Genomic DNA, 23,677 nt, shown 5'->3' on the forward strand with positions numbered 1-23,677 from the left:
TAAGTTGGGAATTTTTGCTCTTCTTTATACCTATTACCCTTGGGTTTGGTCTTCTCATTTTGTCCTGGATTGCCTGGATGTTTTGAGTTAGGATCTTTTTGCATTTTGCATTTTCTTTGACTGTTGTGTCAATGTTTTCTATGGTATCTTCTCTACCTGAGATTCTCTCTTCTATTTCTTGTATTCTGTTGGTGGTGCTTGCATCTATGACTCCTGATCTCTTTACTAGGATTTCTATCTCTCAAGTTTTCTCCCTTTGTGATTTCTTTGTTTCCGCTTCCATTTTTAGATCCTGGGTGGTTTTGTTCAATTCCTTTACCTGTTTGGTTTTGCTTTCCTGTAATTCTTAAAGGGATTTTTGTGTTTCCTCATTAAAGCCTTCTCCCTTTTAAATCTGTTCTCCTGTATTTCTTCAAGAAAGTTATTTATATCCTTCTTAAAATCCTCTATTAGCATAATGAGATGTGATTTTAACTCCAAACCTTCCTTTTCTAGTTGTTGTAAGTATCCAGAACATGCTGTGTTTGGATAACTGGGTTCTGATGTTGCCAAGTAGCCTCGGTTTCTGTTTGTAAGGTTCTTACCCTTGCTTTTTGCAATCTGGTTACCTCTGGTGTTAAATGGCCTTGCTGTCTCTGGCTGGAGCTTGTACCTTCTGTGCATCTGTAAGCATGCGCCAGTACTCGTGGGAGTACAGTTCTCTCCTGGCTGAACTAGTGTACAGAGGGCTATGGAACAGCACAACCTCCAGGTGTAGATGGTGACTGAAAGGATCCTGTCCCATCTGCTCCCCTGTTTCTGTGTCCCAAGCACTCTTTGCTGGTTCTTCCCTGGAGAGTTAATGGAGAGAAAGTGGCTATCTCACTTCCCACCCTGGGAGTGAAAGTACTCCTGGGAAAACAGCTCTTTCTTGTCTGGGCCTGTGCAGAGCTGACAATCTTTATAAAAGGAATGAAGCAAGGAACTCCTCTAGGGTTCAGAGATGTTTCAGGAAACTCTATGTTGGTTGCAATTAAGGAATTACACCTCAGTGATTAAATAGCCCATTATATTCTATTTATAATAAGTGGACACAAACATAAAGCTAACTCTGCAATTGGTAAAGAAGTAGCTGTCACTGATTTTAGCCTGAGGATAGACATCATTTTAGATGGCAAAATGATCTTGTGTTAGCCATCTCAGGATGATGGTGGCTAATGTTGATATTTTGTTAGGATATTTATTCCTGATAAGATATTCAGGCCAACCATGAGCACCAAGCCAGCTTTTTCAAGTGGAAACACCTAAATCTAGCAGTCGGGTCAGTCCTTAGGTGTCAGCAGCTGCTTTGATCTTTAGAATGGCTGGTCCTGTCACTTCTGCAGCTACAGGTAGTTCTCTTCTTGGTGGTTGTCATGTAAGGGTGGGGATCTTTCCTCAAAATCACACTGCTTCAGCCCTTGTTCCTCTGAGGGTGCATGTTCCTGTGGCATCCTTGGTCCTTTGTGACAGTTTTCCCCAACCCTCTATGCTCCCTTAACTGTAATCTACGCCAGATCACAAAGAATTGTACAGATCTCCTGTATCAACCCTCACCTCTCTCTGTCTTTTTTACCTTTACAAAGGGGTTTTCTGTCTGAGGTTTTGAATTTCTTCCTCGGCTTTGAATGTTTTCACTACTTCACATCTCATTTCTACCAAGTGTTTAGTGTTGAAAGGGAGAGGATTTAGGGTGACCTCAAGCTGCCATGTCGACCTAGAAATAACCAAATATTTTCTTTACCTTTCCCTGGGTTGTGGCCTTTTGAGGTATAACAGCACTGTCAAGCTTTTTGTCTTCAACAGAGTCCTGTATTGGGACTGTTACTTAACTATATAAGTCTGTTAAATTTTTGCCAAGACTAAAAATTAAAACCTGGGCATTGTAGTCCATGGATGTAGTTGAAGCCAATTAGGAGGCCTTGGTTAGAGAATTATTTAGAGCCACCCATCAGGGTAGTTGTGGAGAGGGAGATATTTCATCATTATTTTTTGGGTTTTTCAACAGTGTTTTGCCATCTTTTAGCAAACTACAGCATGAACTTGTTTTTCATGATCCGAGTTGAGCCAATTTAATCTCTTGATCTAGGGGGCAGAGTATGCTATGGGGACCTACACAGTGTTTCTCTTTATTGAATGGGACTCAAGTCACCAAGCCTCCCCCACCCAATCCCACTTCCTCAGCATTTCGTGAAACATGTTGAGCAGGCATAGGCTTTGAAATATGTGTCTCTCCTATGCTTTGTTGGAAAAGAGACTATGGATGGAGGAATCATACAGCAAGTGCCATGCTCCTGTGGTCCTCATACATTACTAACACAGGAGAGCTAAACAGCAGGCAGTACTCATCAGGGCTTGGGATTTCTGCAGGAGAGGCAAAATCCTGATACTCAGGTTACATATGGTACCATAAGATACGATCTTGGTTATAAAACTCAGGCAGTCCTCATTCACTCACTCTCAGCCCCACATTTATTTTTGGACACAGACGCATATATTTAAGTGCAAGTGTAATCATTTATTGAACAGGAAGAGGAAGAAATTCATGGAGAATTGTCATGGGTATGTCAAAGAGAAATTTAAAGAAAGACTTTGATTCTTGATGAGTTATCCTAGTAACATGCTGGAGAGACAGGGATTGCACTTCTCTGTAAGACACGATGGAAAGCAGATCACAGAACTTCTTACTGGATGCTGTATGAATAGGAAGGACTGATCCTGGAGTCCTGGTGAGAAGTCTCCACTCAACACTGTGTAAGCCAGGAAGAGAGAACACAGGAACTCCTTACGTACTACTTCAATTGACTTTAGGACAGAGAGACATTCTATTACATAGAACAAAGGGGATGAAGAAATGGATCTTCCCTCAGAATCTAACTGGAATTATTTGCCAAAAGACAGGGATAAAAGTCAGAATAAATGACCATAATGGAATCAGAGGCTTATTTCCACAACCTTTGTCATAAGAAGCTCTGAAGAAGGTTAGGCAAATTGTGGAATAATAATAAAAGCCTTGGCTACATTAAAGACTTCACACATTATATGAGTGAAGTCTTAGACTAGATGAGAAGGGAGGGCCAGAGGAGTCTGCTCTCTTAATCGCGTTCTCACGCCCGGCCAGGAAGAACACAACAGACCAGAATCTTCTGCGGCAAAACTTTATTGCTTACATCTTCAGGAGCTAGGAGCGCAAAACCCCCAGCCCCAAAAGCGAAAGCCCCTTCTATAATGAAACCGAAACCCCTTCCCTATTTAGGAGAGTTATATTTCGCCTAGGACGCATCACTCCCTGATTGGCTGCAGCCCATGGCCGAGCTGACGTTCACGGGAAAGGCAGAGTACAAGTAGTCGTAAAATACCCTTGGCACATGCGCAGATTATTTGTTTACCACTTAGAACACAGGATGTCAGCGCCATCTTGTGACGGCGAATGTGGTGGCGGCTCCCAACATCTCCCCCTTTTCTTTTAATAAGAGCAAATAGGCCACCCATATTAATGAGAGTGGAGATAGAGGTCAAATCCCCAGTGTGCAGGTAAAGGAGCCATGTACAGGATTAGCTCTTAGGCTCACAGGCTTTTACCCAGAGCAACCCTGACCTGCTCCCGTGTCGTTTTGCCTGGAGAGAAGGACACTTGGACACTCAACCTTCTTGAAAGATGACATGTCTCCCTAGAATAGGCTCATATATGCCGCAGAGCCTTTCTACTGCAGTGCTTAGCCGTGCAACTCTCTCGGGCTGCTGAAGCACACTCACTCTATCCCGTGCAATGAGACTAGCCTCATGGGATATAAGAGCTGAGTGGCCAGCGACCTATTGCCTAAGCATAGATATATCAGGGGAAGCTCCATGTTCTAGTCCTGCAAGCGCCTGGGCAATAACCACCTTGTCTCTCTTAGTTTGGGCCTTAAGCTTACAGACCAATCAAAGAAGCAACACTAATCCACAGCAAAGTGTATCTCCAAATAATATCAATCCCACCCATACTTTAAAGAAGGAAAATGCTGAGGAGATCCAATTGGGTAATCCTTTGGTCAGGGACAGGTCCAAGCGCGTGGAGTTGACCTGAAGTCTCAATTCCCGAAGGATCTGTTCAAATTCAGCCATCCAATTCTGTAACATATACTGAAAAAGACTTTTTGACAAATTAGCTGCCCTAGTAAATTTAACATACTGAATGGAAGTAACACACAATCCCGGAAACTTTTGTTTACACCCCAGCTGAGCTATTTGCCATAATACATCTAGTTGTTCCTAGACAAGATCTATGAGTTGATTAACCAGCATGAGACCTCTCTGTATCTTGACATTAGCTGAGGCCTGTTTATCTATGACTGTAGTCACTGAGGCTGACAAAGTGTTAATGGTGTCAGTCGTCTGGACCTGTCCAGACAGAGCCAAGGCTGTCTGAATCAAGGCTAAACCCAGTTCCTAGTTAGTGGTAAAAAGCAGGAGAATACTTGAGCATTATACATCACCGTCATTAGGAGTGGAAATGTCGACATTATCCCCCAACGCTGCTCTCTTTTTATTATTGACGCCCTGGACATCACCAAGACGAGGGACATTAGTATTCCCTTGGTCAGTCTGGATTTTTCGGGTGAGTCTTTCTGGTATCCAAAATGGGTTGTCTTCATTCTGTGGGAAAACACAGACCGCTCCCCTGGATCTTATCAAAATAGGATCCGGGCCATACCATTTATTATTAAGGACATTTTTCCATTTAACCATCTCATTGGGCCTATCTGGCTCTGAACAATGACGTTCAGCCGCAGTATGGCCATGAGCATCAATATTTAAAAAATTGAGTGTAAAGAGTGCCATAGACACAGACACTCTTGGTGCTCGGGGTAAAATCTCTTCAAAAGTTCCCCTCTTCTGTTTTATAAGATAGGCTTTGAGGGTGCGATGCGCACGCTCAACAATACCCTGTCCTTGAGGGTTGTATGGAAGTCCAGTCAGGTGGGTTACGTCCATCTGACGGCAGAACTGCTGGAATTTTTGAGACGTATAAGCTGGTCCATTATCAGTCTTAAGGAGTTTGGGTTTCCCCCAAGCACTCCATGCCTCAAGGCAATGTTGAATCACATGTGAGGCTTTTTCTCCGGTTAACGGAGAAGCAAACATGATGCCAGAACATGTGTCAATGGACACATGGAGATATTGAAGTTTTCCAAAGGAAGAAACATGTGTAACATCCATTTGCCAGACCTGTAGAGGTCGAATACCGCGTGGGTTAATTCCCACATGAGGAACTGGCAAGAACTCACAGCAGCTTTGACATTGAGTAACAATGTCACGGGCTTCTTTTCTTGTCAAGGAGAAACGACTGCGTAATGTTTCAGCCGTCACATGAAAATTGTTATGAAAATTTCTTGCAGCCTCTACCGGGGATGATAGGGCAGCAGCCACCACTTTAGTGGCCTTATCTGCCAAATCATTTCCCAGAGCCATGGGGCCAGGTAGGCCTGAATGGGCTCTAACATGAGTAATATAAACAGGAAATCTTCTAGATAACAAAACTAATTGTATCTGCTGAAAAATATTGGCAACTCTACTCGAAGGCTTAATCACTCCAGCCACTTCTAAAAGATTTACTGCATTAAACACATAACAGGAATCTGACACAATATTAAGGGGTTCTAAAAAGGTTTTTAAAACTTCTAAAACCACTAAACATTCTACCACTTGAGGTGAATTTTCATTATATTGTTTGGATACCACTTTACCATTAGCCACATAGGCACCTATGCCAGTTTTTGATCCATCAGTATATACCACAATCCCATTTTTAAGTGGGTTTCTTACTGTTATTTGTGGAAAAACAACAGATTGATTTTGGGCAAACTGTAAAATTGGATGTTTTGGATAATGGTTATCTATTTGTCCTGAAAAGGAGGTAACTAAAACTGCCCAATCATTAGATGTGGCTGCCAAGGTTTGAACCTGTGCAGCGGTATAAGGTACAATTAAAAGATATGGACTTCGCCCAAAGTGGGTGATTGCTGCTTTTAGGCCTCTAAGGGCAAGCTGTGCAATTGCATCAGGATACCAATCTATTATTTTAGCTGGGGATACGTTTGGATGGATCCACAACAATGGCCCATTCTGCCACAAAACTGCGGTTGGCAATTGTGCTGTCTTAAAGACACACAAACTGAAAGGCTGCGAATCCTCAATACGTTGTAATTGTGCATTCTGTAAGGCTTTTTCCACCTTTTGTAAGGCCTGGTTAGCAGCTAGAGTAAGAGTCCTAGGGGAGGAGATATGAGGATCTCCTTCTAAAATACCAAACAAAGGCCTTAACTCAGCGGAAGGAATCTTTAAAAAAGGTCTGAGCCAATTAATATCTCCCAACAGCTTTTGAAAATCATTTAAGGTATGGAGGTGATCTCTTCTTATCTCTACCTTTTGGGGCACAATCTTATCTGGGGACACCACAGAGCCCAAGAATTGTCCTGTATCAGAAATTTGGACCTTTTCTGTGGCTATCTGTAAACCCCACTGACTTAAAGTTTTAAGTAGAAAAGGATATGCCTTTTGTAGCATGGTAAGGTCTTTATGGCACAGGAGGATGTCATCCATGTAAAGGAGCAAAATTAAAGAGGGGAATTGTTCCCTCACTGGCAAAAGAGCTTCTTGTACATAAAGTTGACACATAGTAGGACTATTGGACATTCCCTGTGGTAAGACCTTCCATTGATACCTCTTATCAGGTTCCATGTGATTAATAGAGGGGATGGTAAAGGCAAATCTGGGCCTATCTCTTGGACACAAAGGTATAGAAAAGAAACAATCTTTAATATCTATAATAATTAAATTCCAGCCACGTGGTAAGGCGGAAAGTACAGGGAGACCCCTCTGTACTGGGCCAAATAAGTTCATTTGCTCATTAATGGCTCTGAGGTCATGGAGCAGTCTCCACTTTCCTGACTTTTTCTTAATTACAAAAATTGGAGTATTCCAAGGTGAGGTAGAGGGTTCAATATGGCCTAGTTTTAATTGTTCCTCTACCAGTTGAATCACAGCTTCTAGTTTTTCAGAGGATAGGGGCCATTGAGGAACCCACACTGGGTCCCCTGTTTTCCATGGTATGGGTCGTGCTGCCCCAATGGCCACTAAGGAAAACCCAGACCCTGTCTGTCTTGGTTTCCATTAGGTGAGATGGGCTCTATCCTTCCCTGTTCTTGATGTCCTAACCCTTTTCCTTCTTTATAACCCATCTTTGCCATAATATTTTTTGCTTTAGCTGAATACCCTCCCGATGGGGCGTTTTCATTGGACAAAATAAGGCCCAAATGCTGCATAATATCCCTTCCCCAGAGGTTAACCGGGAGTGGGAGCACATAAGGTATGAATTTCCCTTGCTGCCCTTCAGAGGATTCCCACGTCAAGGCAATGGAGCTTATAGTGGGACATGATTGATAACCTAGGCCCTGTAATGAATGAGATGACTCTGTGGTGGGCCATGCTTTGGGCCACCAATGTGTAGAAATTATACTTTTATCTGCTCCGGTATCAAGGATGCCTTCAAACTCTTTTCCGTTGATCTTAAGGCGGAGCTTAGGTCTATCATTCAAAGATACAACCAAATAGGCAGAATCATTTCCTGAGGAGCCCATTTTCTTTATCTCAGGTCCTGCAAATTTCTCCCTGGTATTATCAGGGAGGAGCAGCAGCTGAGCTATCCTATCTCCTTTACTAATAGAAAAAACGCCTTTAGGGCTTGAGCACAGGACCTGTATTTCAGGGGAATGTTGACAATCCATAACTCCAGGGTGGACTACTAAGCCCTGTAAGGTGAGTGAACCCCGGCCGAGAATAAGGCCCATGGTTCCCGGGGGCAAGGATGGTATAGGCTCCACTGGCACCGGCTGAATACTCATTTGAGGCATTAATAGGAAGTCGGAGGCGGCACGCAGGTCCACCCTTGTGGGTCTTCCTGGGTCGCCTCTCTGACTGCTTCCTGGGTCCTGACAAACCGGTTCCCATATCTTTGAGGGCCCTGGGACCGAGGGCCCGATGACCCGTTTTTTGGCACATAAGCTGATTGACTATCAGGTGGAGGAAGAATTCTGCCCTTTATATCCCTCACAGAGCGACACTGGTCGGCTCTATGATAACCCTTGCCACACTTAGAGCAAAGAGTGAGAGTCCCTCCCTGTTTATCTGGAGCTCTGCAATCTTTCTTAAAATGCCCAGGCTTTCCGCAGTTAAAACATGTCCTCTGATTATTTCTGCCCATGGAGCGGTTTTGGGATTGAAGGATGGCAGCCGCTAAACCTGCATTGCTGAGAGGTCCCCCAAGCTCTCGACAAACCCTGAGCCAGTCTTGTAAGCCTTTGTTCTTTCTTGGGGCTATGGCCGCTCGGCACTCCTTTGTGGCTTGCTCATAGATGAGCTGTTCTACCAGAGGCGCAGCTTGCTCTGACTCTCCAAAAATACGCTCTGCTGCCTCTGTCATTCTGGCCACAAAATCTGAGAAGGATTCCTGAGGTCCCTGGATTATCTTTGTTAATTGCCCAGTGGCTTCCCCTGCTCGGGAGAGCGCCTTCCAGGCCCTAATAGCCGTGGAGGAAATTTGGGCATAAGCTCCCCAATGGTAGTTTGTCTGATCAGCAGAATAAGCTCCCTGACCCGTTAACAAGTCAAAAGTCCAATCTCTCTGCTCTGGAGTCAAAGCAGCTGCGTTTGCTCGGGCCTGCGCTTGTGCAGCTTCGTGCCAAAGCGCTCTCCATTCCATATATTTCCCCATACTAGGGAGAGCGGCTTTTACAATCGTTTGCCAGTCAGCAGGAGTTAGTGCCATGCCGGCGAGCCTGTCTAACTGCACCAAGGTAAAATTAGCATTGGTTCCGTATTTACGGACCGACTCGGCAAGTTCTTTAATTTGTAAGTATTCTACCGGAGCGTGGACACGCCCACCCTCGGCTCCTTCAAAGACCGGAAATGCCTGTTGTATTTTCCTTTGTTCCTCTCTGGGAATGAATGAGTCTGCGCACTGCCTCTCTGCGCACTGCTGACGCACTACGCAGGGCGGGGGCTCCGCATAGGGCGGACCTTGAAACCGACTGCCCGGAGGTTGAACAGTACGCTGGCTTTCGCCAGCCGCTTTTGGCTTTTTTCTTGACCAATTAGCTGGCTGGTAATGGGCTGCTTCTTCCTCCCAGTCTGTTTCCTCAGAGGAGAATTCTTCATCTGCTTCAGAGCTACTAAGAGCTGGCTTCCTGAGCTCATCTAGTGACGAGTATCTCCTAGAGACCTCCGCTAATCGATCTTTTTTCTTTTCTTTTTTCTTTTCCTTCCTTCTAATCTCTCCCCAGGTATTCTTACCTGACCTAAACTTTTCCTCGGGTTCAAGACCCTTGGAAAGGCCTGTATACTTATTTTGTGTACCATATTTTCTCTTTGCTCCTACTCTCTCTCCCCGCTTTACTTCTGATAGATTGCCCTGAATTTCATCCAGAATTTTCAGCCCTATCTTAATCACCTGATAACATGTGAAAAGGAACAAAAGGGCTCCTAACACTAGAAAAAATTCAAGGCCAAACATTTTCCACTTTACTTCTGATAGACTGTCTTGAATTTCCTTAGAAAGTTCAAGGCCAGGCGTACCTCGTAAAGCTGTACTCACTGGTACTCTCGTTCCCCAGCTGAAAAGTTCTGAATTCATGCAGTTGAATCCTTCTTAACAGTCTGCTTTACGGGAACCTTTATTACCGCGACCCGCAGTTCTGGTTCTGGAATGAGGGATCTTCCTTGCGCCGGTCCCGAGTTTTCTTGTATTTTTTCGTCCCGGATTTTTTCTCGTCCCGGGTTTCAGCACCAATTCTTAATCGCGTTCTCACGCCCGGCCAGGAAGAACACAACAGACCAGAATCTTCTGCGGCAAAACTTTATTGCTTACATCTTCAGGAGCTAGGAGCGCAAAACCCCCAGCCCCAAAAGCGAAAGCCCCTTCTATAATGAAACCGAAACCCCTTCCCTATTTAGGAGAGTTATATTTCGCCTAGGACGCATCACTCCCTGATTGGCTGCAGCCCATGGCCGAGCTGACGTTCACGGGAAAGGCAGAGTACAAGTAGTCGTAAAATACCCTTGGCACATGCGCAGATTATTTGTTTACCACTTAGAACACAGGATGTCAGCGCCATCTTGTGACGGCGAATGTGGGGGCGGCTCCCAACACTGCTCTCCAGACTGGTTGAGAAGTGGTGATCAGGTACATCCACTCCCAGGTAAGAAGCCAAGGTTGTACAGAGTTCAGATTAAGAAGTTATTATCTTGAGTGGGATGGAGGGGGACCACAGACACTGAAGAGCAGTTATACCACATCCTGCTACTCTGTCTGTTAATGATATTAAAACATTGCTGAGCCCTTTTCACACAAGCATACATCAACTATATAAAACTCAAATCCTTGTATTCTTGCCTAAGTGCTTGGGTCACTTTACTTCAAAGCTCAAAGTAGGACTAGATCACAAATCCAGATTATTCAAAACCTATTTTCAAGCTTTCGTCAAATATTCCTTATAAAATTATTTTTATTGTAATTTGGGCGTACAGTGCTAATACTTTTGGAAGGGCCTCTCCATGACCACCAACCCCCTCCTTGTTTTCATTGGATATTGCCCACCTGGAGGCTCAGGCCATTCTTCATTCTCGGGCCTCAAGGCAGCGATCTGTAGTGTGAAAACAAGAACATGTTCAGGTACCAGGTCCACTTTATTTCCCCAAGAGAAAAGATAGGACTCTCCAGCTTTCAAAAATAACTAGTAGCCAACTGGGTTTGTTTCCTCTATGATAAGATATTCAGGATGAGAAAAATAAATGAATCCTGACTTACTGGCATTGGTTAGGTCAATGATATTTTCTCTAACGATTCCATGCTCCTCGCTTAGTTGTGCAAACTTTTCCTTGATGTCTGAACTCAAATCTGGTTCTCGGCCTATGAGAATAGCAAGAGTGAGTATAGCAGATGTATTGTGTGCATTGACCACAACCTGTGTGAGCGGACAGAGGCTTCCCCATAAAGATGGTAAATGTTTGGCAACATGATTGACAGGCATTGGTATGATCTATCCTGGATTTGGCATCCATAGAATATCCTTCTGCCACACTGAGAGATTTCAGAGTGCTTTGATCACTATGGTCTATGGATGATGGAGGTGAGCATCTATCTTCAGGAGGTGAAAAAGAGGCAGAACCAAGCTGGGAAGACCATATTAAAGCTAGAGGTTCTTTCTTCTTTTCCCACGCTAAGATCACCGTCTGTGTGAAAATACTTTACCATAGAGCTCCATCCTTTTTGTTAATGAGATGAATCATAATATAATTATCATAGTCTGTCTTAAGTATAGTAAATGTATTCGATCCATCATCTGTGGAGGAATTGGAACACAGCTCAGTAATTCTTTGTTCTGCTGATAATGATGGATACCCATTTCTTGTACTACCCCATACATAAAATCATTAAAATACATATACTGGAAGAGATGGTTGAAGTGTCTGATGCTTTCTGTCTTTAGCTTTCTGAACTACAAGAAGGAACTTCTATGTAAAGTGACTTTAAGAGGTCCAGACCACTAGTGAACAGTCAGCCACAGGAGCACCACTCTCTCATTGTCTCCTAGGCTTATTTACCTCCCACAATAACTTCAAGCAACATGTTTCTATCTTTTATAAGCTTGCTGTATCAACTATCTGCTGCTACACCCTGAGCAATGTGCACCAGTGCTAGCTACGGGCAGTTTCAAATAGATTCACTCACCCCCTACTCATCCCATTTGTCTGCTACAGGGTGTTAGCTATTAGATGGTACCCATTTGACAAGTAAGTGCAAGTTTCTGAGTTCAAATTCCAGCAAAACACACACATGCACACACACTCACACACACATGCACACACACTGACACACACATGCACACACACAAACACACACACACAAAGTATTAAGGTTTACTAATCATCTAGTGTATACATATATAGATATTTTATGTACTCACACGTTACAGAATATTCACCAGCCTTTTCTGTTTTGTCAGCAACCAAAAATATTTCAGAGCACTCCTCATTTATACTGTAAAACAGAGTGAGCTGTTGTGTAAGGGATTTTGATATGGCTGGCTTCTTCACCCACTAAACTATATTTATCTCCAGTTTCTGATTCCATTTACCTTTTGAATATTTTTGTAAAATTAGCAAAAGGCTTTTATTTACGTTATTTCATTTATAACAGATGCCTTAGCAATCACAAATTTGCCTATTATTTTAAAAAATGAAAATGACAATCATTTCTCATCCTTACAACAACTGCAAATACTTCCTAGTTTCACAAGTGCTGTGCTTCAGCCAGTGGTGTAAATTATCAGCCAGATTTCCACCCTCTGCCTCAAATTATCACTCTGTAAAAGTTGCCTGATGTTGATCCCAGATCCACAGAGGAGAATTATTATTATTGTCTTTACTGCAGGAAAACGCAAGTAGAAAGGGGTGAATTTCTTTGGCTAACAACTAGTAAGAAAAATTGAATTCATGATCACATAATCTTAACTTGTGATATACTGTCTCATTAATGTGGTTTCAGAAGTGTCTCTGATCTTTCCTTATAGAACTCCTAGTGAATTAATTTCTGTCACCAACTCTTGTCTCTGACTTTTGAAAAAAACCCTGGTTATGAGATCTAGATTTAGTGTCACATGGAGCATTCTAGTTTTGGATACAGACTTAGTATGTGTGTACACATGTGCATACTGAGAGGCATCTCTTCCCCCAATCCTGAGTGTTTGTAGGCATGAGACCATACCAAGTTTTCATTTCTTCTTTCACAGCTAGGAGCATCTCACTTACATAATATGGAATTTAAGAGCTAAGGAATTCTCCAAGACATGGATGTACTCGACAAAAACTCTCATGCTGCCATGTTCTTCTATCTTTTCTCTTTTGTCAGTGGCCAGCATAATAGTATACCATTCCCCATTAATCTGTAATAGATAAGCAAATGGTTAAGGGAGAAGGAGCAGGGATACCACATGCATATTTCCACTTGAACTCCAGCCTATGGGTTAGGGCCTGAGCATACACACGGGTAGATCTCATGCCAGTTGTCACAATACTTACCATACTCTCCCTGCCTCTCAGTGAGAACAGAGGTCCCCAAATGTTGTTATATCTGAATATCTTCTGGTCTTACTTCAAGGTCTGGAGCCATTCATTCATCTAATAAATTGGGGCACTATACTCATCCACTCAAAGGGCCTACTTGGCTAAAACATTTCCCCAAAGCACATTCTGAGTGAAGTTACAATTCACTGATCATACCTTTTCTACATTAAAGTTCCTTTCCATAGAACTAGCTTCTTCTGCATGGACACAGACTAGGGTCAGTCCCAAACACAGCAGCAGCACCAGCAGCTTCATTTTGGTAGATAGTAAAATTTTCTGCCTGTCAGAACCACGTCTTTCTGGTGATGGTGCCTACACTCCACACCCCAGCTCCTTTGCTTGTACTTATATACTCTCTGGGTTCGGTGTTTTTTTGTTTTTTGTTGTTTTTTTTTTTTTTTTTTTTTTTACTTCTGGTATCGGTCTACTTCCATCAGGCTTTGTGGAATGTTCTTTCATTTATTGATTAGAGGCCAAGGATTGTTCCTGCTCTTTTCAAACTTGGCAATTTCATCACCTATTGATTGATTTTTATAGTCTTACATTTCTTAAAACATAATCCCAAGAAAACAGTGGGTGTTCAAGAGAGCTGCAATCTGGAACTAGATGCAACTTTGGATCTGGCTTGGAATCAGAAAGCCAGTTTTGGAGGGGGGTGGGGACTGAACTGGAAGGTCAAGTATGCATAGAAACTTTGCTTTAATATGAGTATGGAAGAACATGAGTTACTCAATTTTTGCAAAAGATTCATTTATATTATATGTGTATGAGTATTGGTTTTACATGTGTACCTGAGTACCATGCACAGGCCTGGTACAGTGGAGGTCAGAAGATGCAGTCAGATTCTTTAAAATTGTATTTGCTGAGGACCAAGCTTCAATTACCAGCACACATGTGGCATCCCAAAAACTAAATCTATCTTCAGTAACAGGAAACCACATACTTTCTTTAGAACTTTGTGACCTCCTGTACACATGTGGTACATTTAAACTCATTCAGGCACATACACATAAAAATAGTAAATTATAATTTAAAAAAAGTTATCAAGAAAAGTCTTCCAAGGCTAAGATGATAGTCGCCCACATGGCTTCAACCTTTGTACAGATAGCACTGACCTCAGAATCCAAACTATTATTAGTAGCCAGGATGCATGAACTGTTTACCCTCGAGAACTTTGTACTTCAACTGACTGAACATTATCTCATCATTAATGAAAAATATATGTATTGTTGAAAGTCATATTTGCTGATGGAGGTCTAAGTAGAAATCATGCCAAAAATCATGCTTCCAAAGACATACAGTTACAATGGGAACATATTTTGTATAAGTAGACATTTCATTTACCCTGGAACTAGAAACATAAACTAGTGTTTGATGTGAGGAAATAAAGAATTCAAGAATGAGGCAAGTACTCCATATGCTTTATTTCAACTTTGCATCAGCTTTATATGGTATGTACTATTTTACTCTTCTTACCATAGTATTAGTTAAGACTCAGAAATATTAAGTAACTATAAGGTCATATAGTTAGTCAAAGTGAGAATTTAGAATTAAACCCAAGACTCTCTAACTCAGGAGCCTTTGTTCTTATTGACTCCACTACAGTGGTCAGGATGTTTTTACATGAAGGAAGAATGGTTAAATAGGAGAAAGAGGAATAAACAGTGCTGTAGAACTCCAGTCATTTTGCAATGTCAGGTATTAGCAAATAAACTGCACATGGGTTTGTTTAAAATATGAAGGAGTTGGTGTGGACTGAGACTGAATGAGGCATGACAACTGGCAATCTCTTGGTCTATAAGCATTTGGAGGATGCTCTTCTAGGGGATTATCATATTCTTCCCTCCTTTTACTTCTCTTCCTCCTCCTTTTCCTCCTCCTCCTCTTTCTCTTCCTCCCTCCCTCGTACATTTATCGTTGATTTTGGTGTCTGCACACGTGTGCAAATGCTTGTGCCTTTGCTAGTGTATTCAGAAGTCAGAACAGTACACCAGTTGCCTCCCTCTATCTCTTTTTACTTCATCCCCTTGAGACAGGGTCTCCCTCTGAATCTGGGAATGAGTGTGTTTCAGATAGGCTAGCTGGCCACTAAATTCCAACAATATTCCATTCTTCATCATCTACCCAGTACTGGGGATAAAAGGAGCCATGACCAGCTTTTTAATGTGAGCTGGACTTGAGTTTACACAGAGTTTCTGAATGGTCTCAGATCTGTGGCAACCCTCCTGCTCCAGCCTCCTGAATGCTGGGATTATGGGTTGTAGCACCTCTTCTGGCTATGGATTATTGCTTTTCTAGTAATGAACTAGAAGTTGCTTCTACAGAAGAAAGCAACAATGAGTCACTTCAACTTCTGAATTCAGCTCAGGCACCTTCCCTGTCACTAAGCATGCTAACACTCCTCAGGATGTGCAGACTATCCATGTGACTGAAAAGCTGATGCAGTCAATAAATGACAAAGTGTGTAGTAATGGGTTTAAGGAGTTTACATGTAACCAACTAACAGCCCCTTTATAAGTAGCTCGCTTTTCTGAAACTGACTATTAGGAAAATGATTTAATCACCATGTCCTGTGTCTCACCCTCAAATACTTTAACAAATAATTCATTCAGAAAGCCTTTGAACACATTCAAGCCACTCAGCCAGTGTGTATTTGGGACCCAGAAAGAACATCAATAAAAACAGGTTTATTTGATTCATGTCCCAGATTGGTAATATTCTGTAGTCTCTCTAGCAGCCAGGGTGACAATACATACTGCAGACTCTGGCTCAACATCAGTTTTGAAACACCTGCTGTGTCAGTGTCAGAGAGTGACCCCATGACCCCACCCCACCCCCAGTCTTGGGCTGGCTGAACAAGTCTCAGATACTGGAGCCATGTGCCTTCCTTGGCTACAATTATATCTTCCTGCCAGAGAACTGAGAACTGCCCACCCTCTGAGCTGCTGAAGAGCTTACTTTGCAACCCAATCTAACTAGAACAAGCAACAGAACTGAGCTGAAACAAAAGGATAGGTCCTTGGGTTTTCCCTTATATCTTCAATGCTCTACATTAAAGAATAAGCCTTGATCAGAGAATGTTGTCTTGGCTCATTATTTCTCTTGCTGTCCTTCCCGTCCATGCCTTGTTTACCTTTCAGGAACCCAGTAACCCCTGGCTGCTGTTGGGTATAGTTGGCACCAGAACAGGAAACCTGAATAAAGAAAGACTTACTGAGGGACACTGTCTTGGTGGGGCTCCATAGAAAACAGAAGATGGTATCTTGCATGGTAAGCAACATACAGCATTAATGTTAGCGCTATAAGTTTTATCTTTTGAAGGCTGATGTTTGCAAGGGTGAAAGAAGGATACAGGCTAGACTGAGTAAGAGTGGGCTCAACACTGATATCAGTTAGGGATTGAGAGTGGAAAATGGGACTGGAAAATTCTAAAAAAGCATTTTTCCACATTCAAGAACTGCATCTGGGAAGAGGAGTAGGGCTTAAAATAATAAAATAAAATAAAATAAAATAAAATAAAATAAAGTAAAATAAAATAAAATAAAATAAAATAAAATGATTAAAATATACACACAAAAATATGTATATGCTAGATATACAAATGACGAGGGAGAGAGAGAGAGAGAAGTAAAATGGATTTTAGAGCTCTCCCAGGGACAAAAGGACATGAGGAGATGTCCTGCTTTCTGGTCCCTACAGGAAACATCCTTAGTTCTGGTTACATCAAGTTTTCTACCCTCTCTTTATTGTCTCTGTTTGGTGCACCAGTCTGTCCATGTGTCAACTCATGTCTGTCTGTTTTTGTTTTGTTGTCTGAATGACGGTTGTTCTATGTTTCATGTTGAAAAGAAAAACATGGTTAAAACTTTATCTGCTGGCTATCCATCCTTGATTCAGTCTCAGTTGCATAGTGGTGGTTGATTTAAGTTGCCCAGCATCCTTAGCCAGGAGTCATGGGCAGCAGGAGAGGCCGTGATGAAAGCTGTTTTTAGGGGTGCCAGAAGCTTCTTAGTTCTAAAGCAAATAAGCTGATAAGTTTATTTTCTTAGAAAAATCTCTGCAATTATGATTATTGGGTTCAGCAAATGAAAAAATGTTTTTCTCTTGAAATTATACCTAGAAAAGTAAAAATTATTTGATTGGTATAAATTTATAAGATTTGTTTAGCTTCTTCATTTGGTTTCTGGTTGGTCTTAATGGTATAAATATACTCTGCATGTCTCAGTCATAGAGTATTGGCTTATAAGTTATTGGGTATGATTTAAAAAAGTGTAACACTGGTAACAAGACAGTTTGCTTAAAACTGGTAACTCAGGGTTATAGTCATTTTTAAACAACATGTGGCATGAACCAGCCCAGGAAATCAGGCCCCTAAAGACACTTCTAAATTGGGATAATATTTTATGTAATTCTTATCCAAGAAACAAGACTTATAAGAGATAAGATTTAAAACAATGTACCTTCAAAGAAGTATTAAAAGTTTAACTGTCATGCATTGATATATAAGAATTGTTAGCCAAACTTCATAACATGAAAGTAATCCTTTTGGTATTGATTTTGAAGGGAATGGAGTCTTTAAAATTGGGTTTTGCTTTCCAAAATTTATGGTTATGCTCTAATATTGAAAAGAAACTTAAAAATTGCTGTTAAAATTGCTAGTGATCCATTGGCTGCACTTTGCAGTTTGATTACAAGCTCAGGATTCTTAACTCACCCATATTTTGTAATTAGGATGATTGCAAGATTAATAAGAGTTAAAAATATCTTTGGCCAGTATGGACCTGCTGCCCCTTTTACACAAGCTTTATTGGATACGGTGGTAGAAGCAAAATTTTACCCCCCAAGATTGGAAAAGAGATATCTGTGAGAATTTATTTGGTATCAATCAGGCTCCTGCTTAACATTTTCAGGATTTTGTGGATGCATTACTAAAAACAGCTAGCAGAATTTCTGGAGATTATGAAGCAGGGGTTCCTTTTTTTTTTTTTTCCTCACAATTGTCTTATGAGAATGCTAATGCAGCTCTCTGTGGATTTTCGGCCATATGAAACGAAGATAGACTTATCTGGATACAATCATCCTTGTGCAGAAATTGGACCTTCATATAATCAGTGTTTGCTCATTGTTGCTACCTCGCAACAATATTACAGTACTTACAAGCAATGTTTTCACAACACTAAGGTTATAAGGAATGTTTTAATTATAAATCATCTTTGGAAAGACTGTCCAAAGATTAGAGGCATAGACAGACAGTAGAATTGCTCCCCTGTAATCTTTTTGCTGCAGGAGGGGTAGGCATTGGACCAGACCTCAGGAAAAAGGCTCAGATGAAGTAATATTTACACTTGAGTTAATGAAAAGCTCAGAGCAGCCTTAGCAAAGCTTGTGTGGCGTTTCTTTTGTTTTGCACACCCTGCCTAGGGAAGTTGTTGGGGCCTCACCTCTCCTTGCCTTTAGGGAACATTTTTTAAAATCAAAACACCATTATTACTAGCCTATCCAAGTGTTGTTCAAAATATAGTTTAAAGTTAAGATGTATGAGAGGTCAGTGAGGCTGTGGAAATTTTAAGGGCATTACAATCTGGATTGCCTACTCCATATAGAATTATTATGGATTTAGAAGGTTGTGTTTTCCTTTGCATCCTGATAATTGTAAAGGGTTTGCTTCTACTGAGCTTGTGATCATTGGAAAGTTTTGCCTCTAGGTATGTCTAATAGCCTTACATTATGTAAAATAAAAAATAATATTTTTTTGTCTCTGCTTCAATACAAGAAGCAAGGACTTTAAATCTTTTAGTTCATATTGTTTATTATATGGAGAGTATTTTATTAACTACTCTCTCTAAGGGAAATTTACTATAAACCTTTACTCTACACAACGAGCTTGAAAAATTTTGGAGTAGTTGTCGATCAAAAAAGATTCAAAACACAATATCTTTTTCAATATTTGGGGCCTCAGTTATATCCTAGAAAAATTGTGGTAGAGAAAAATTCAAGAAAAAAAAAACATGATTTGCTTACTTCAAATTATTTTCAAAAGCTACCAGGAGATGTTAATTGGCTGAGACCTCACCTTAAGCTCTCCACAGGAGGACTTAAGCCTTTGTTGGATGTTATCAAGGGAGATGCAAATTAACTGGTGAGAAACAAAAAGCTTTTTAGAAAATAGAGGAAGCTTCTGTAATCAATTGTTATCAATTGTAATCAATGCTAGTCAAATGTTAACTGCTTATTTTAGTTATTGTTACTGAATAAGCCCACAGCAATTCTTTGGTAAAGATAATGAATTAATCTTTCTTAATCTCCAAGTAAAGTTTTATCATCCTGTTATGAAGCTGTGGTTGTGTTAATAAAAAATTGTAGGATAGAATCAAAAAGAGAGTTTAGAAAAAAATTGTATGGGCTGGTGAGATGGCTCAGTGGGTAAGAGCACCCGACTGCTCTTCCGAAGGTCCAGAGTTCAAATCCCAGCAACCACATGGTGGCTCACAACCATCCGTAATGAGATCTGACTCCCTCTTCTGGAGTGTCTGAAGACAGCTACAATGTACTTCCATATAATAAATAAATAAATTAATTAAAAAAAAAAGAAAAAAAATGTATTAAAACTCTGACAAGACATCTATTCCTTGTTTCAAACAGCAATTAAATTGTTTTTTGCAGAATATTGATATTTGGCCTATTGCATAGTTATCTTTTGGGTAAATCGATAATCATTATCCAAAGACAAGTTGTATGGTGTAGCCAGTGTTTTAAAATATTGAAAAAAGAGACAAGCTTTAATTTGTATACTGATAGCCAATATATATATTGGCTTAGAGTTGCTTGAAATTGTTTTTGTTTTTTTTTTCTTTAGATACTGCTAAATCTCAAATTTTCGAACTGTTTATGCACAAACAACTCAAGTTAAGAGAAAATACTCTTCCATTAAAGTACTGTCCTTGGACCTTTAAGAATTCATCCTGGACTGCCCGGACCAGAATCCTTAATGCAATGGCACAGCAGATCTGTATTCCAGGAAAATTGTAGGCCTTAAACAAGAACAATTGGCCATATAATCTCATTTTTTACATCATCAAAATAGTAATGGCTTGAGATAATAATTTGGTATTTTTAGAGAATGTGCATGTCAAATTGTAAAGACTTGTTCTCAGCGACCTCGATTTCTATTTGTTCCACCGAATGGTGTTAAAGTCTCGAGGACTTATACTTAATCAATTATTGCAAACTAATACTCATATTTCTGATATTAGAAAGATAAAATATGTACATGTGACTCTTGACACCTTTGAAGTTTTCTGTTTACAATTGCTTTAACAAGAGAAGCAACTAAAATGTAATTAGTCATTACCTACATTAATTTTTTTATGCTTGGTATTCCAAATCAGATTGAAACAGAGAATGGAATTGGCTATTACAGTCAAGTGTTTGAGATGTTAACAATTTAATGTTACCCCTGTTGCCTGGATTTTATATAATTATCAAGGAAAAGGCATTGTTGAACTTTAAAACGATATCGTCTTTAAAAACAACAAAGGGGGAATTATATCACCGTGCACATTATTTAAATCACAGTTTTTATTTTAAAATTTTTAGATTTTGGATGCCAAGAAACTCTTTGCTGAGTGTCTATAGCATCTTACAGTTTGGCATACTCATACCTAGGTGAGATGGAAAGATCTACTTGTTGGTATATGGCATGATCCTGATCAGATATTAAATAATGGGCAAGAGGGCATGTTTGTGTTTTTTCTGCAGATGCTTCAGGATCATGCTTTCTGTCAGAGTGATTTAAGTGACATGCTGACACAAAGGTTAAGGCTGACCTGTGAGCATGCTGAGAGCCCTGACCATGGTGACAGGAAAGCTGTATTACGTATATGTTCTTGACCAACCTTTGCTTGAGTATGTTCCAGATTACAAAGGCTGCCTTTACACCCTGTGGGTCAGAGATCATAGAGATGGTAGAAACTGACTTAGAAAAATCAATCAAAATGTGGAGTTATAACGACTTTTCTCTTTCCTTTAATGTGACCAGTTATTCTGACTCAATGATGGACTGACTGGTCTAGAAATAAATCCAATGTTGGATATTCCAATTAGGAAGATAGCTTAAAAAATCTGTATCATCCAACTTACCTTACTCTTACTACTATTGACTTGAGAAGTAACATTTTTTTTTTTCTGTTGATTCTCAAAGCCACCTTCCCCACACTAGGGGGCCAGAGCCTGAGACTGATCTTTGCTAATTTGCACCTGAATTGAGTGCCTGGAATGAAAGACCCACAACGTGAGGACTCCCCCACGTTCTGACTCAGGAGAGGCGACACCCCAAAATCACCCACAAGAAACGGGTCTTGCTGCAAATTGCGAGAGGATTTTTTTATTCAAGAGCACTCTCAGGCCCACGGTCATACACCACGCCGGGGTAGAGGACCGTGGTGCCCCGAGTAGCTGGATTAGGGGGTATTTAAAGGAAGAGACCACAACTCAAGGAAGTGGGGAGGGCGTTGTTGGAAGATACCAAAGATACCAGTTAAGAGTCACAAGGAAGTGTAAAGTTACAAGAGTCACAAGGAATACCTGGTAATTGTTAACTCTCAAGACAGCTTCTAAGAGCCTCTAACAATAGCACATTTGCATTGCAGGTTCTGGTAATGGCCAGGGTGACTTTCTTTGAATGAGCACTCTTTGAACCCAGGAAGCGGGTGGGTAGAGGAATGTTGCTATCTGTTTTATGATTAGCATACCTTTACAAAGGCCACATTCCCAAGCCTGGACCTAAAGGCCTAGAATTCTGTTTTTATGTTGTTATACTTTCAGGGACATCCCACAGACAACTTTAATCCTGTACATTTTAACTTTTGACTTTGTATTTTAAGCAAGTCGGTTACTTGATAAAGTTTCACCTCAGCAAAGCTCATATATGGCAGTTATTCATCACTATGAAGAGATGCATTGAGTGCATATTGTGGCTTTGGTCTGAATGGGTAAAAGGTGTGTTATGAGGTCCATTAGCCAAAGACCAGCCACTGATGATGCTATGACTCTTATCAACCTAAGACAGAGGCATGTGCTTTGGCCATGTTTGTTCATTATAAACACTAAAGGGCCTTACTTGTGCAAATAAACACAAACAAACTGCACGTGTCCTCCAGGATGAATCAGAAGGAGACAAGACATTCAGACTAAAGGCAGGCAAGCCACCAGCCACCATAATTCAGAGACATGGCCATGGAACATAAGTAAATTTTATGCCCCTGTCCAGCTAATTTTTAATAAATAAAAAGGGAGGAATTGTGATCTCCTGTCCCCAGTTTTAAGCTGGCTGAACAAGTCTGTGACACTGGAGCCAGGCATCTGTCTCTGCTACACTTATATCTTCCAGCCAGAGAACTGAGAACTGCCTGCCCACTGAGCTGCTGAAGAGCCTACTTTGCAATTCAATCTAGCTGAAACATACAAGGGAACTCAACCAAAACAAAGGGACAGGTCTTTGGGTTTTCCCATATGTATTTAGTGACATACATTAAAGACGGGAGCCTTGATCAGAGAACTTCCCTTGGTTCATTATTTCTCTTGCCATCCTTCCCATCAATCCACAGCTTGCCTTTCAGGAACCCAGTAACCCGTGGCCACTTGTGGCTAATTCAGAGGATGCTTGGAGTTACTGGAATCCACCTGCTTAGCTCCACAAACCTAGCATGTTACCCTGGATATCAGAGACAGAGACAGAATTAGGGGACGAAGAGATTATTAGCCAGTAATTCTTGAGGGATGAAGGGAGCTAGGAGGCAGCAGAATCAAGAAAGGGAAGTTATCCTGTGTTAGGAAGAAATGCTATGCCACAGTTTTGTTCATTCATGGGGTGTTGCACCCCAAAGAGAACAGCATCTCATCTCAAAGATGAGAGAGTCCTCTAAAGCAGGTAACAGCTGAGATTGCTAGCTGTTCACACTCCTCACAATCAAGCAGTCTTTTCTTCAAGGTTGGTGGTTGACTCCAAGCTATACTGATTCTTGATTCTGGCATTCCAATCTGCTATTGAACACAGATAGTCTTTTCCTAAGAGGTCTTGTACCCTCTCCCCAGTAGGTATCTGTCATAGGAATATTGCTATAAAAAGTTATTTAACTCAGGGGAATCTGTAATCTGAGGCCAAGAACAATGTGTACACACTACAAATGCTCAGAAAGGTCAGCACCTTGGCAGTCACAGAGTTAGCATTCAGTCAGTGAATGTTGAACAAGTAAAAGCTGGATGGCACATGAGAGGGAGAGGCTGGAGAGATGACTCCTGGTTAAGAGCAGTTTCCTGTTCTTTTAGAGGACCTGGTTAAATACCCACCACTGACATGGTACCTCACAGGAATCCATAACTGTAGTTCCAGACGTTCTGACACCCTAGGTGTGCACTGCATGCACATGATGCACAGACATACGTGCAAACAAAACACTCACACAAATAAAACAATCTATTAAAATAGGAAAAAAAA

At 41.0% G+C, this 23,677-nt stretch overlaps 1 pseudogene; it reads right to left on the bottom strand.

The window, feature by feature from the left end:
* Mup-ps19 (major urinary protein, pseudogene 19) lies at positions 2,516-13,505 on the bottom strand (annotated as a pseudogene).

The sequence above is a fragment of the Mus musculus genome, chromosome 4 (assembly GCF_000001635.26).
Source record: "Mus musculus strain C57BL/6J chromosome 4, GRCm38.p6 C57BL/6J".
NCBI classification, from domain to species: Eukaryota; Metazoa; Chordata; class Mammalia; order Rodentia; family Muridae; genus Mus; species Mus musculus.